The sequence below is a fragment of the Callospermophilus lateralis genome, chromosome 1 (genome assembly GCF_048772815.1).
Source record: "Callospermophilus lateralis isolate mCalLat2 chromosome 1, mCalLat2.hap1, whole genome shotgun sequence".
In the NCBI taxonomy this organism is placed as follows: domain Eukaryota; kingdom Metazoa; phylum Chordata; class Mammalia; order Rodentia; family Sciuridae; genus Callospermophilus; species Callospermophilus lateralis.
In genome coordinates this window covers 183,245,051-183,258,750 of record NC_135305.1, presented here as the reverse complement: position 1 = coordinate 183,258,750, position 13,700 = coordinate 183,245,051, and the positions used below count along the sequence as shown (strand labels likewise).

General features: G+C 33.9%; 1 protein-coding gene across 8 annotated transcripts in view; it reads left to right on the top strand.

The window, feature by feature from the left end:
* Tbc1d5 (TBC1 domain family member 5) overlaps nt 1-13,700 on the top strand; it is a 524,655-nt gene that overhangs the window by 120,937 nt on the left and 390,018 nt on the right. For 6 of the 8 annotated variants that reach the window (XM_076842553.1, XM_076842655.1, XM_076842680.1 and 3 more), the window contains exon 2: nt 8,891-9,087. The exons of 1 other annotated variant lie outside the window; for it this stretch is intronic. The gene's annotated coding sequence lies outside the window, so the exon portion shown is untranslated. The remainder of the gene's footprint in view (nt 1-8,890; nt 9,088-13,700) is intronic. One more of the 8 variants, XM_076842568.1, reaches the window with a different exon arrangement.

Sequence of the window (13,700 nt, the reverse complement as noted above, 5' to 3'; positions counted from 1 at the left end):
ACATACAAACAAAGATGTGTCCGCCGAAAACTAAAAAAAAATTAAAAAAAAATTAAATTCTCTCTCTCTCAAAAAAATATCCTGAGAACCAAAAATGACATTAGATATGTAAATTAATTCACGGCTAAATTATTGAGTTATTAGATTGAAACACTAGCACCAGTACATGTATCTTATTTATCTTATCAGAGTGTTTATTGGAAATCTACTAAAAAAGTAACCTAAATTGCAAATCTGAGAATTCAGTTGGATTGTTCATATTTAAAATCAGTACCAAAGTGAGACATTATGTGAATCATAAAACCACTTTTTGCGACTTTTTAAAGATTGAATTGGAGATTTTTCTAGGTTTGTAATACTGTTGTTTAGAACTAAGGAGACTTTAAAATAAAATCCTAAATACGTGTGAAATAAATGCTGTCATCTGTTTTCCAAACTTCAGTCAGTGAATTCAAATTACTTTATGCTATAAAAGTTAGCAAAATTAAAATTTAGATAATACTCTCATTCCTTTTTTTATCCTCAACATACCTGTTTTAGGGATCAAGATACTGAAGGAAGATATTGGGAAAAGAGTATCTTGTTTTTCTCCAACTTGGCCTTTTTTGTCTCTACCCTCTTTTTGTACCTTCCATGCCACAAAAATTAGAAATCTTGGGAATGTAATAAACTTTCTTTTCTTCTGCATTCTGTGTAGGCACCACCATTTCTCTCATAGTCTTTTGCCTCTAAGCCCTATAGTTCTGTACCCACAATGCTAGTTTTTTTATTACTCTATCTCCCTTAGAGCTGTCTTTCTCACTAAGTACTTGGTAATTGATTCAACCATTTTTCTGTATTGCTGCTGATTAACAACATTATCCTGTTAAGATTTCCTTTATTTCTTTGTGAGAAAGAGATAACAGAGAGATAAAAGGCAGTGAGATCAATAAAGGAACAGTAGTTTGGTAGTAAAATGAGTGGTGGAAAAATCATGAGCCACAAGCTAGGGGAAAAAAAAAATCTAAATGATTGAGTCCTTTATTGAGCACACTCAACTCTTCTGCCTTTTTCTTTTTCTAGTTTTAATCAGTGTTGCCTTTCGTTTTCTGAGAACCAAAGCTCCCTCAGAGTTTAAGACTAACCTGGGATGGTCCTTGTCTTTGGCTTTCCTCTAGTGCAACCAAATACAGTTCGGACTTTTCTTTTTGAACAATTTGATCATGTAGATAGTATTTATTGGATAAAAGGCGACACCAGGTGATATCACAAAATGGCACTGGATTTTCTTTTTAAGGAACTTTGAAACAAATGGGGTAATATAAGGAATAGTTAATGAGATGCAGAATAAGAAGGCTAGAATTGAAAATGTAGAATATGAAACAAAATTATAGACAATGCTTGTCTTCTTATTATATGTGAAACATACCTATTTTGAAAAGTCCCATGGCCTTTTTTTTTTTTTTTTTTTTTTTTTTTTGGCCACAGGAAATGAACAAAGACTGAAATTAGCTTAAGGGATTCTTTTTTTTTAATCAGAGTTAGATTAATCTGCTGTTTTCTTAGTGAAAAATAATAGTTCCTGGAATTTTCTGACTTTCCATGGGTTCATTTTGACTGATGTTCTTCAAGATTTCATGAATCCTGTGTCTCTGGATTGGCCCAGCCTCTTTTGGTTCATTTGAAAAGAATGATAGGAACATATATATTTGTTTTTCTTAAGCTAAATTGAACTTAATATCTGCTTGATCCTATGTGGAACTAGTTTATTCAGTACAAAGACTGTATTTTTGGCATCAAGAGCTATATTGAATGTATAATATTTGAATTTCAAAACATTCTCTCCTTGAATTTCATGTGCATTGGTTTCTGTTCTGCTTTGAGCATAATGTAATCTGGGATCTAGTTTGATACCAACTATGGTTAATGAAAAATAAGCATGAATATTTGGGAGAAAAATGTTCTAAACTAATATGAGATGAAGAGTCATTTTGGTAAGTGATGATAGATTCTATTAGGACGTCTTGGAAGCATTTCATTTAATAAAGTAAAGGGACAGAGCCAGATCTCAAAAACAGTCATATAAATCTATCAGGGTTTATGAAGTTGAAGGAAATTCATGAGCAGAGTACATTATGATCATTATGATCATTATATCTGTGTTATACTTAGAATTCACATTGGTGGCATGGTTAAGACCAAATGGACAGGAGTCATATTGCTTGGGTTCAACCCCCAGCCATACCACTTGCTAGCTATATGGAGTTAGTGTTAATTTCCTCCTGTTTTTTTTTTTTTTTTTTTTGGTGGCGAGGAGGAGGCATTGAATAAGATAACTTCATATTGTTACTAATGTTCATTTTTCAAGGAGACTTTATTATGTTTGACATTATTTCCTAACATGGTTCTGGCATGTATGTAAATATCAAGGGGTAAAAAATCGCTTGAATATTTTCATTGATTTAGAAGAATACAGGGAGAACTATGTAAAAAAAACTAAATTTCAGTGGACTATATTCATCTTCATAGATAGGCCTTGAAAGAAAAATTTTGAAATTTCAAAATTAAAAAACAAGTAGTTATCCTTGGGGGAAAGTTGGGAGTTTTGTTGGAGTTAGAATCTCTATGCCACCAGAACAATGCTGACAGCCCTAACTTGGTGTGCCAGCAGATCAGATTATTGAGTGCAGTTTGTTCAACAGTACTTAGTATAGACAGTTTCATGCAGACGAGAAGACTGACACAAATGTTTTAAGTTTGATTGGCAATATGGGAAACATTTTCTGTCCTGAATGCTCCTTTGGTACCAGTGTATGGTAATGTCCATTAGTGTCATTGAGCAAGGTTAGATGTGATGTAAGCTCTTACTCCTTTTTGTCCTTTTTTTTGTTAGCTGTTATTGTATCCTTTTACATATAAATTTTGCAACAAAATTTTCTGTATTCATCTCCATTAAACAATTCCTATGTCTTCTACCAAAAATATCAGTAAGTGACTTAATTTTTAACCAGAAGATTAAATTTTATATTAAGAAAAATCATGCAGGCATTTTTTTTGTATAGTTGAAACTTTTTATTTAGTCATCTCTTGTTTTTTACTGAAGAGACACATTGATAGTAATCATAAAAAGCTGAAAATTTTAAATTAAGTTGGATATGAATTAATTAGGTTGAATAAAATATGTATGTTCAAAAATTTAAAAATTTTGTGCCTAAAGAATGGAAAGTGGTTATAGTTGGTAGATATATTCTGAGAAGGCTTGAAAAGTCATCTGTTGTATCAAAATATTTGGAGGATATTGATATAGGATTGGGGACTTCTGGGAAACTGAGGCACTGTGAAGTTCTCCCCAAATGTCAATTCTTGTGATCAAGTTGGAAAGACATTTCAGAGATGTCAGTCAAGAGTAACAGGGTTGAGTTTATTAGAAAGGATGGAAAAAGGGGGTACTCTAAGGAGAGAATGGGTCCTCTCAGAGGAGAAGGACAGCATGCCTCTCCTGGATTCCAGATTGATTGATTGATTGATTGAGTGATTTTACTGAAAAGACACATTGATAGTAATCATAAAAAAATCTGAAAATTTTATATTAAACTTCCCAGGGAAGCTTCCAAGAGTCCCACCCAGGTCCACCTCTTGACTTTTGACTGACAGCAGGATGACATCAGATTTTCAAGTTCCCACTTCCATGAGCACTGTAGGTCACTTTGGCCCATGATGACAAGTTCTAATTATAATCTCTTCGTATCGAGTTTATGGTTAGGGGAATTATCCTTCTCTTCCTGAGTTCCAGCATCTAGTTTGTGAAAATCTCACAAAAGTCTTCCCCTTCAGGGTAACTTGGGTGCCTCTTATTGGAATTATTTTGTGCCTGCATTTCTCCTGTAGATAAATGGTAGTTTGCTGAGGAATATAACATATCCTGTTACATCATTTTAGTGAGGGAGGGCTGCAGGTAAATTGCTTCTTGGAAAAGAAGCATGTAGGGGTCAGCATAGTGGACCCAGTTGGTAGAATTATTCCCTTAATTTTATGTTCCCACCATTCACATCTATTTGTCCTGTCAGTCTGATTCTGAGTCACCACTTTGATAAACTTCTTAGATGGTTTTTATGCACACTAAAGGTTTTGAAGCACTGCTGAATTCTTCACGGCAGTTTTTAGAAGTTTGGCTTCTGTCTTTTCTGATGGATGTTCTTTTTTGCCACTTGGGAGAAGAGCAGAGGAGAACTGATTAGCTGTTCCCAATGACCTGCCCGCCATTCCACATACTGTTTAGTTTTCAAAGCTTTCATGGTCAGTGTTTGTTAGTTGAAGGACAGTAAGATTAGGTGAATAGCCTCTAAGTCATCCCTCAATTGGCACCTCTCACCCCATTGGTAGGAGGAACATGTGATGGTATGGGGATGTCAGTTCAGATGTTTGACTTACATTTCCTAAAATGTCAGTAGGTTTTACTAAGAATTTCAGGTGAGGAAACATACGTGGTGTTCTGTGGTCAGGATTATAACTGAAATTGATCTATTTTACAGTTCAAGACTCCAGATACTACACATACTACCCTTTATTTTAGGTGGACATGGCATGGACCATGAGTTCGGATAACCTTGAGTTGGAAGCTTTATCATTTAGTGACTTACTAGTAACTTTACACTTCCCTAAACTTGTCTGTCTTCATCTGAAAAGTGGATGTGATAAAGATTATTGTGAGGATTAATGACTTTTAATGCATATTTTTAGAGTACTAAATGCAATTCTATTTCAAAGTAAATAATTTCCATAAATGATAACTATTATTAAGCAGTTCAAAATAAGACATAAAATACAAATATGCTGTGTGGATTAACCAATACTAGACTAAATGAGTTTGTCAAGATATGAAATACTTCTCTATCCTGATATAGTGTAATAGCTACAAACTAGGAAGACATTGGATTTTTGAAGATTTTTTCTGATGGGAAAAGAATATAGGTTTTCATATTTTATAAATGCTCATATTATGGCAAATTCTAAATTTGATCCTAGCCCAGACATTTCTTAGAACTGCAGACATTTAAATTGAAACGCCTATGAGACATCAGCAACAGGTAAACTGTTTAACATGCCTAAATCTAAATTTAAGCTCTTTCCCTCTGTGCCTTATCTTCTTTCAGAGTTCAGTACATCAGTGAAAGGAATTGCTAGCCATACTCATCCTCTACATAATCTAATCTCCCACCAAGATCAGCTGATTGTAATCACAAAAGTCTCTTCTGCCTTCTCTATCACCTTTGTTTAGGTTATTCTTATCTCACTTCTGACTCTTCCCCTGCCACCTTTTGGCCCTCACTGTAAGTTAGCCAAATGTGGTATTTTTCAAAGTAGAGTTGATTGTCATAACGTATTTTAAACCCTTAAGTGTCTTTGCTTACTTTTTGTGCCTCATTTTGGTTCTCATATGTTTCCTTTCCAGTTGCAACTGGTCTTTCTAATTGTCTTTCTTGACATAAAATGTGCTGGTCTTACTTATTTTTGGACCTTTGCACTTGCTGTGCCCTAGGTTGGAATACTTCCTATAACACTAAGACCTCATCTTAAAACTGTTTCTTAGGCCTTTGCTGATCTCTGAACTAAATCCCGTTTCCTGGTATAAAAATCTCACAGTTATGCATTTGCATAATTATGTGCTATTTCCTCAAATAAAAATGTAAGCTCCTTGAAGGCTGACACAATTTTAGTGTTTACAAAGGCCCAGAATAGTCTTGACAGTAGATGACAAATAGCAAATGACTGACTAAAGTCTATAAATAAGCAATTAATATACAAAGTGATTAATTCTGGAGTAAAGTTCAGATAGGGCTACATTGTTGTCATCCTAAGCATTGTTATTTGAGAATAAAGTTGTGATTGCATTGATTTGATCTGCCTTTTGTTTTACTTTTTCTATTAAAAGTGAATATAAGTAATATTTTGATTTAAGAGTTTTCCAGAACTTGGATTGAACTTTCATAAGCTTTAGACTAAAACTTTGTCCTTTTGTTGAATCTGCATTGTATTTGAGGTTTACAATTTAAAAAGGAGATGGTTGGTCACACACATCTTGATATTTACTATGTGGGATTTGTCCATTTATTTTAGTTGTTTGAGGCATAAACATTTAAAATTGTACCAACCCTGTCGAGACAAGAAATCATAACTATTTTAATAAGTTTCTTAGTTCTTAGGAAAGTTAGAATTCAAAGTTAAGACAATATTGGGATTTTGCTTTTATGTAGGTTTTTTATTTGTTTTTGTTTCATTTGGGTCTTTATTTAGTACATGACTATTGCTGACAGATTGACATGTACTTGTGAAAACTCCTAAGACTTCACTGTTCTCTTGAAAGTTAGTTTAGTACTGTTTACATTTTAAAATCAGTACTTTCAAAAAACTTTTGGTTTCCATCTATTCTAAATTCTACCTAGGAGTACACAACTTCAGGGGGAAAAATGGGCACAGTCAGCAGAAAAAAGGTGGTCTGAGCATTTATGCGTTAAATATGCATGCTAATTAGGGAAAAAATTAGAAAAATATGAAAACAGATGTTACATAAATTATTGCAGTCCCAGGGCAGCAGTAACTTACATACTGACAATAATTTTTTATATGTGCATGTGTATATCTATTTCTAGATTTCTCAATATTTATGTCATTCCTAAGAGAATAACTAGAAAAAGAGCCAGTATAGTCTTCATGGAGAGCCTGGTAAATAGTTCTGTATATGAATTGCTGAGGAAGTGTAGTTGTTTGCTGTGGTCTTACTGAGTGTACAGGGGTTCATACGTGTTTCCTAATTTTGCCTATAATGCCCTCTCTTTTTCTCCCATCTTGGTTTCTTTCACTGTAATATCAATTTGACATGATATATTCAATATATTTGGCATGATATATTCAATATATCATGTCAAAATAAGGTTAATTAATGACCCTAGCAGTGTAAGAAATGGAAAGTTGGCCCCTAATTGGTTTAAAGTATGTATTTAGAAATAAAATAAATTACAGTTACTCAGGACATTGATTGTAGTGTCACTTTTTCTTTTGGTTACAGTCATACTTCTTGAGGTAAATAGCCATCATTCTTTAAATAATGGTAAGACAGTGGTATGACAATATATATTCAATGTTACTTAAATACACATTAATCATAAAACAGATAATGTTAAAAGTAGTTGAATGATATTTGAATACTTTCACTCTAAAGAGACAAAAATGGTCTGTTTTTACAAAGCAAAGATGAGAAAGACACATTTTATTTTAATGGTCAGAAATTTTTGGTTCAACCATAGAAGAAAAGTTATGTGAATATATTGCTATGCAAAGATCCAGTGACAACATTAAGATATTCTCTGTATGTGTATTATAATTTAGAAGAGTATCATTTGAAACTTTTCAGATAAGATTGAAAGTTTAAAATAAGGAAATGCTAAGCCAGGTGTTGGTGCACCCCTATAATGCCAGCTACTCAGAAGGCTGAGAGAGGAGTATCAAAAGTTCAGGGCTACCTGGGCAACTTACTGAGACTGTCTCAAATATAAAAAAAATAAGAGCTAGGGCTATTTCATGTCAAAATCATGTCAAAATAAGAAGAGCACCCCTGGATTCAATTTCCAGCACCAATTAATTATATAAATAAATAGGAAGTTCTGCATTTAAAAAAAATACTTATTTTTTATTTGTAGTTGAACACAATACCTTATTTATTCATTTTTATGTGACACTGAAGATTGAACCTAGGACCTTGTGCGTGCTAAGCAAGCGCACTACCGCTGAGCCCCATCCTGAGCCTAGAAGTTCTGCATTTTAATATAATAAATTATTGCAAACAAGAATACAAACACAGATGAAACATGAATTATATTTAATAAAATAGAAATACCTAAAATGCCATAAGACAGTTTCTGGAAATCCTTTTTCCAGTGGTTTACTTCTGTTAGTTGGTTTAAGGAGCACATGATACTATAATGTGTTTGATCTAATTAATTCCTTTCAACTCAGTAATTTTAAGGTCGATTTGCTATCATATTTGTTAGTTGTCTGCCACTGACATTTTACGTCATATTACCTGAAGGCTGCTATATTTTTGCACATATAGTGTGCCACCAATACTTCTTAACAGGTTGTTGAATGTTAAGAAACTAAGAATGAAATCTAGAGGTGGATGATAATATGTTTAATAATTATATTAAGAGGTTTTTACTTAAATTGGATAGTCTATTTAAGAACTTTAGTTATTTTGGATTTCGTATAGAAATATGATTACATCATATGATTTATGGAAATACATTACTAAATAAAGTAATGTGTTTTTTCTTTTGCTCTAGGAAAAAGCTATGTAAATTAATTTTTCACAAATAATATTCACTTGTCATCACAGATGTAATCATACTCTAATTTTATATTTTATTAATGCTTTGAAATCCATTTTTAATGGAATTTTTACGTTTTCAAAATGTCAAATTTCCATTTTTTTATATCATTTTAAAATATATTATTTTACTGTATGTTAGAAGAGTAGTTTCATATGTCATTTCAGGAGAAAGTTAAATGAAGTTATAACAAGTGATTTGTTTTATAGTGAGGTCTGACTGTGTGTGTGTGTGAGAGAGAGAGAGAGAGAGAGAGAGAGAGAGAGAGAGAGAGAGATGTCTTTTATTATTGGTATTATAAAATGATACTTTCCTCCTGGAGTTAAAATAGATAATGGAAAGTGATTAGTGAGTCGGGTAATGTTTGTCCTCCAGGAGCCTAAAATATTTTGACATGAATTTTTGTTTAGCCTGCCATTTTGCATTGTTTTTTTTTTTTTAGTTTAGGGTTCCCTACTGGAATAGGAACATTTTAGTTTGCTACTGGAATTGGAGTATTGAAGTTATTTTATTTATTTATTTTTTAGGTAGATGTTTTTCCAACAGTCGAGGGAGAAGTCAGTTGGTCTCTAGATCTTGATTCCTCTTCAATTCCTGTTTACCAGTCAAGACTTCTATTTGGTGAAATCTGTTGTATTGAGCTGGTTTCATCTTTGAACCATAACAAAAACATGCATTTTCAAGTATCAAACAGATTTGTGGATTAGTAAAGTTCTTCTGAAAGGTAAGCATCTATTTATTCATAATATACATTTAAACATTGAATACTGTGAATACCCTTTACCATAGTAATTGTATAGATTTTTTGTGTCAATGAAATATGTGGGGGAAGCTTTAAGAAACATTTCTCACCAGCAGTCTTAGCAATTTTAGATATTTTTTCCCCAAATATTTTCATATCCTTTAAGCCTCCACTTAATTTTTTAGAGGAATAGGAAATTAGGATAAATGTAGAGTTGAAAATTTCCCAGGTCATGTTCATAATTTTTTCCTACCACAGCCAATAATAAGAAAAATTTTACATTTGTAAGCCAGTTCCTATAGGTATAAATGAAACTGAAAAAAATTTGAAGCAATTTTTATACTAATTACATAGGATGTACTTTGTGCTCTTGTTCTTTTATATTACATGTAATACATGCTGAAGCCAATAACTAAATTTATTTTCCTATTTAATAATATGTCGAGTTTACAATTTCAAAAATCCTGCTTTAAATTACTCGTAAGTTTGTTCATGACTGAGTTGTTGGGAAAGTAAGGGGAATGAGACAGTTTTTCTGCCCCAGCCAAGCTGCTTTTTCTTGTCTATCTTCTCTTCACTGTCCCCATTCACTATAAGCTATCAAGTGACTTGATGGAAGGGTAACTATTGAGGAAGGCTAGAGCCCTTATTGGTTTCAAGTGTAGGGGGAGCACAGACACAAATAGTGATATCTCAGAATTTTAATTTATTTTATTTTATTATTTTATTTTATTTTATTTTCATCTTTCATACATTTGATTCAAGTGAGTTATGAACTTCCATTTTTACCCCAAATACGAATTGTAGAATCACATCAGTTACACATTCACAATGTTTACATAATGCCATATTAGTGACTGTTGTATTCTGCTGCCTTTCGTATCCCCTACTTTCCCCCCTCCCCTCCCCTCCCATCTTTCCTCTCTACCTCATCTGTTGTTGTTCAGTTCTCTCCCTTCCCCCCCTTTCCCCTCATAACCTCATATATGTGATTTCGTATAGCAATGAGGGTTTCCTTCCGTTTCCATGCACTTTTCCTTCTCTCTCCCTTTCCTTCCCACCACTCATCTCAGTTTAATGTTAATCTTTTCCTCATGCTCTTCCCCCTGCTCAGTTCTTAGTTGTTCTCCTTAAATCAAAGAAGACATTTGGCATTTGTTTTTTAAGGATTGGCTAGCTTTACTTAGTATAATCTGCTCTAATGCCATCCATTTCCCTGCAAATTCCATGATTTTGTCATTTTTTAGTGCTGCGTAATACTCCATTGTGTATAGATGCCACATTTTTTTTATCCATTCATCTATTGAAGGGCATCTAGGTTGTTTCCACAGTCTAGCTATTGTGAATTGTGCTGCTATGATCATTGATGTGGCAGTATCCCTATAGTATGCTCTTTTAAGGTCCTCAGGGAAAGTCCGAGGAGGGCGATAGCTGGGTCAAATGGTGGTTCCATTCCCAGATTTCCCAGGAATCTCCATACTGCTTTCCATATTGGCCGCACCAATTTGCAGTCCCACCAGCAATGTACAAGTGTACCCTTTCCCCACATCCTCGCCAGCACTTATTGTTGTTTGACTTCCTAATGGCTGCCAATCTTACTGGAGTGAGATGGTATCTTAGGGTGGTTTTGATTTGCATTTCTCTGACTGCTAGAGATGGTGAGCATTTTTTCATGTACTTATTGATTGATTGTATATCCTCTTCTGAGAAGAGTCTGTTCAGGTCCTTGGACCATTTGTTGATTGGGTTATTTGTTATCTTATTGTCTAATTTTTTGAGTTCTTTGTATATTGCTGGGAGCCTTCAGCCAAGTAGGTATGACAATTTCCTTGCCAGCGTACCCCCATGTTTCTTTAGTGGAAGGACTCATGGAAATAGGACATTTTGCAGGACATTGCATGTAAGGTGACCTTGCTCAAGGACCAGGGCGGATCCGTGTTTAGGGTGTTCCCCCTTCAGAATAGGGCGGTTTAGCATAATAGGAGATTAGGGTGTTCCCCCTTTAGAATAGGGCGTATCCTGCTGCTGAGTTCCTCTTGAGTTCTTAGGGTCAGACAGTATATTTCGGGAGACAGAAGCCCAGGAGTAGTGGATTTGGGCAGAGTGTGGATTTGGGCAGAGAACGTGGATTTCCCCAGAACATGTTTGTAGACGGCCGGTGTGAGTTCGGGAATAAAGAATTGCTGTTTGAATGTACAAGCTGTGTGGAGACTCGTGATTTGTGCCCAGCCAGAGACTGCGGCACTATCTGGAAATTAGGGCTCTATCTGAAGTGTGAGGAGTAAAGATTTGTTCCCAGGATGTAGGCTCCCTATTTACTTCTCTTTTTGTTTCTCTTGCTGAGAAAAAACTTTTTAGTTTAAGTAAGTCCCATTTGTTTATTCTTGTTATTAACTCTTGGGCTATGGGCGTCCTATTAAGGAATGTGGAGCCCGACCCCACAATATGTAGATCGGAGCCAACTTTTTCTTCTATCAGGTGCAGGGTCTCTGATTTGATATCAAGCTCTTTGATCCATTTTGAGTTAACTTTTGTGCATGGCAAGAGAAAGGGATTCAGTTTCATTTTGTTGCATATGGATTTCCAATTTTCCCAGCACCATTTGTTGAAGATGCTATCCTTCCTCCATTGCATGTTTTTAGCCCCTTTATCAAATATAAGAAAGTTGTAATTTTGTGGATTGGTTTCTGTGTCCTCTCTGTACCATGATCCACTTGCCTGTTTTGGTACCAGTACCACGCTGTTTTTGTTACTATTGCTTTGTAGTACAGTTTGAACTCTGGTATCACTATACCTCCAGATTCACACTTCCTGCTTAGAATTGCTTTTGCTATTCTGGGTCTTTTGTTATTCCATATGAATTTCATGATTGCTTTATCTATTTCTACATGAAATGCCGTTGGGATTTTGATTGGCATTGCATTAAACCTGTACAGAACTTTGGGTAATATCGCCATTTTGATGTTAGTTCTGCCTATCCATGAACAGGGTACATTTTTCCATCTTCTAAGATCTCCTTCTATCTCTCTCTTTAGGGTTCTGTAGTTTTCATTGTATAAATCTTTCACCTCTTTTGTTAGGTTGATTCACAAGTATTTTATTTTCTTTGAGGATATTGTGAATGGAGTGGTTTTCCTCATTTCCATTTCAGAAGTTTTGTGGCTGATATACAGGAATGCCTTTGATTTATGCATGTTGATTTTATATCCTGCCACTTTGCTGAATTCATTTATTAACTCTAGTAGTTTCTTTGTAGACCCTCTTGGGTCTGTTAGATATAGTATCATATCACCCGCAAATAGCGATAATTTAAGTTCTTCTTTTTCTATTTTAATTTCTTTTGTCTGTCTAATTGCTCTGGCTAGTATTTCAAGAACTAAATTGAATAGAAGTGGTGAGAGAGGGCATCCCTGTCTAGTTCCAGATTTTAGAGGGAATGCCTTCAGTTTTTCTCCATTTAGAATGATGCTAGCCTGGGTCTTAGCATATATAGCTTTTACAATGTTGAGGTAAGTTCCTGTTATCCCTAGTTTTTCTAGTGTTTTGAACATAAAGGGATGCTGTACTTTGTCGAATGCTTTTTCTGCATCTATTGAGATGATCATATGGATCTTATCTTTAAGTCTATTGATGTGGTGAATAACATTTATTGATTTCCATATATTGAACCAGTCTTGCATCCCAGGGATGAATCCTACTTGATCATGGTGCACAATTTTTTTGATATGCTTTTGTATTCGATTCACCAGGATTTTAATGAGGATTTTTGCATCTAGGTTCATTAGAGATATTGGTCTGTAGTTTTCTTTCTTTGGATATCTCAGAATTTTAAAGGAGAATAAGTCTCCGGATACAATCAAGCCTTTATGGTAAGGTACATATTTCTGTATTCTTTTCCTTTTATCTGCATTAATTGGATGTGTATTCTGATACCTTCAAATCATTCTTGGTCTGAAACATTGTTATCTTTGTAAGTTCTGTGTATCATCATTGGATAACCCAGATCTTTTCTCCAGTAGTCTCTTCTAAGTACTCATTCATGTTTTTTCCTTTTAATAAATTGCATTTTTTTCTGATTATAAAAGTAATATTTTATGTTAAAAAATTTGGTAAATATTGAAATGTTATAGTAAGATAAAAATTATCCCTAATCCTAATATACAGAGATAAACTAATGTAATACTTCGAAAATAAAATCTATTATTTTTACTTGAATTTAATAAAAGAAACTGAAATGAAGCCTAAATGATTAGTGAATTCCAAGTAAATGTTTTTTCCCCAAAATCATAAATGGTAGTTTCCAAGAGTCTTTGAAAGAAAATTATGGAATCTTCTAAGTACTTTGCAAATATGAGACTAGAAAAGGGTGAATTAAAAGCAGAATATCTTTTTATTTTAAGATAGTTTGTTTCAATTTATAAAATATAAAAATCAACCTTTAAAGTAATTAGTTCCCTGGCATTTAATACATTCACAATATTTTACTACTTACTGCCTCTATCTCGTTCCAAAAACATTTATATAACATCAAGGTAAAATACTCAATAAACAGTTTCTCTTTATAAAGTCTGCCTTACCTACACTTGTGGTATCTA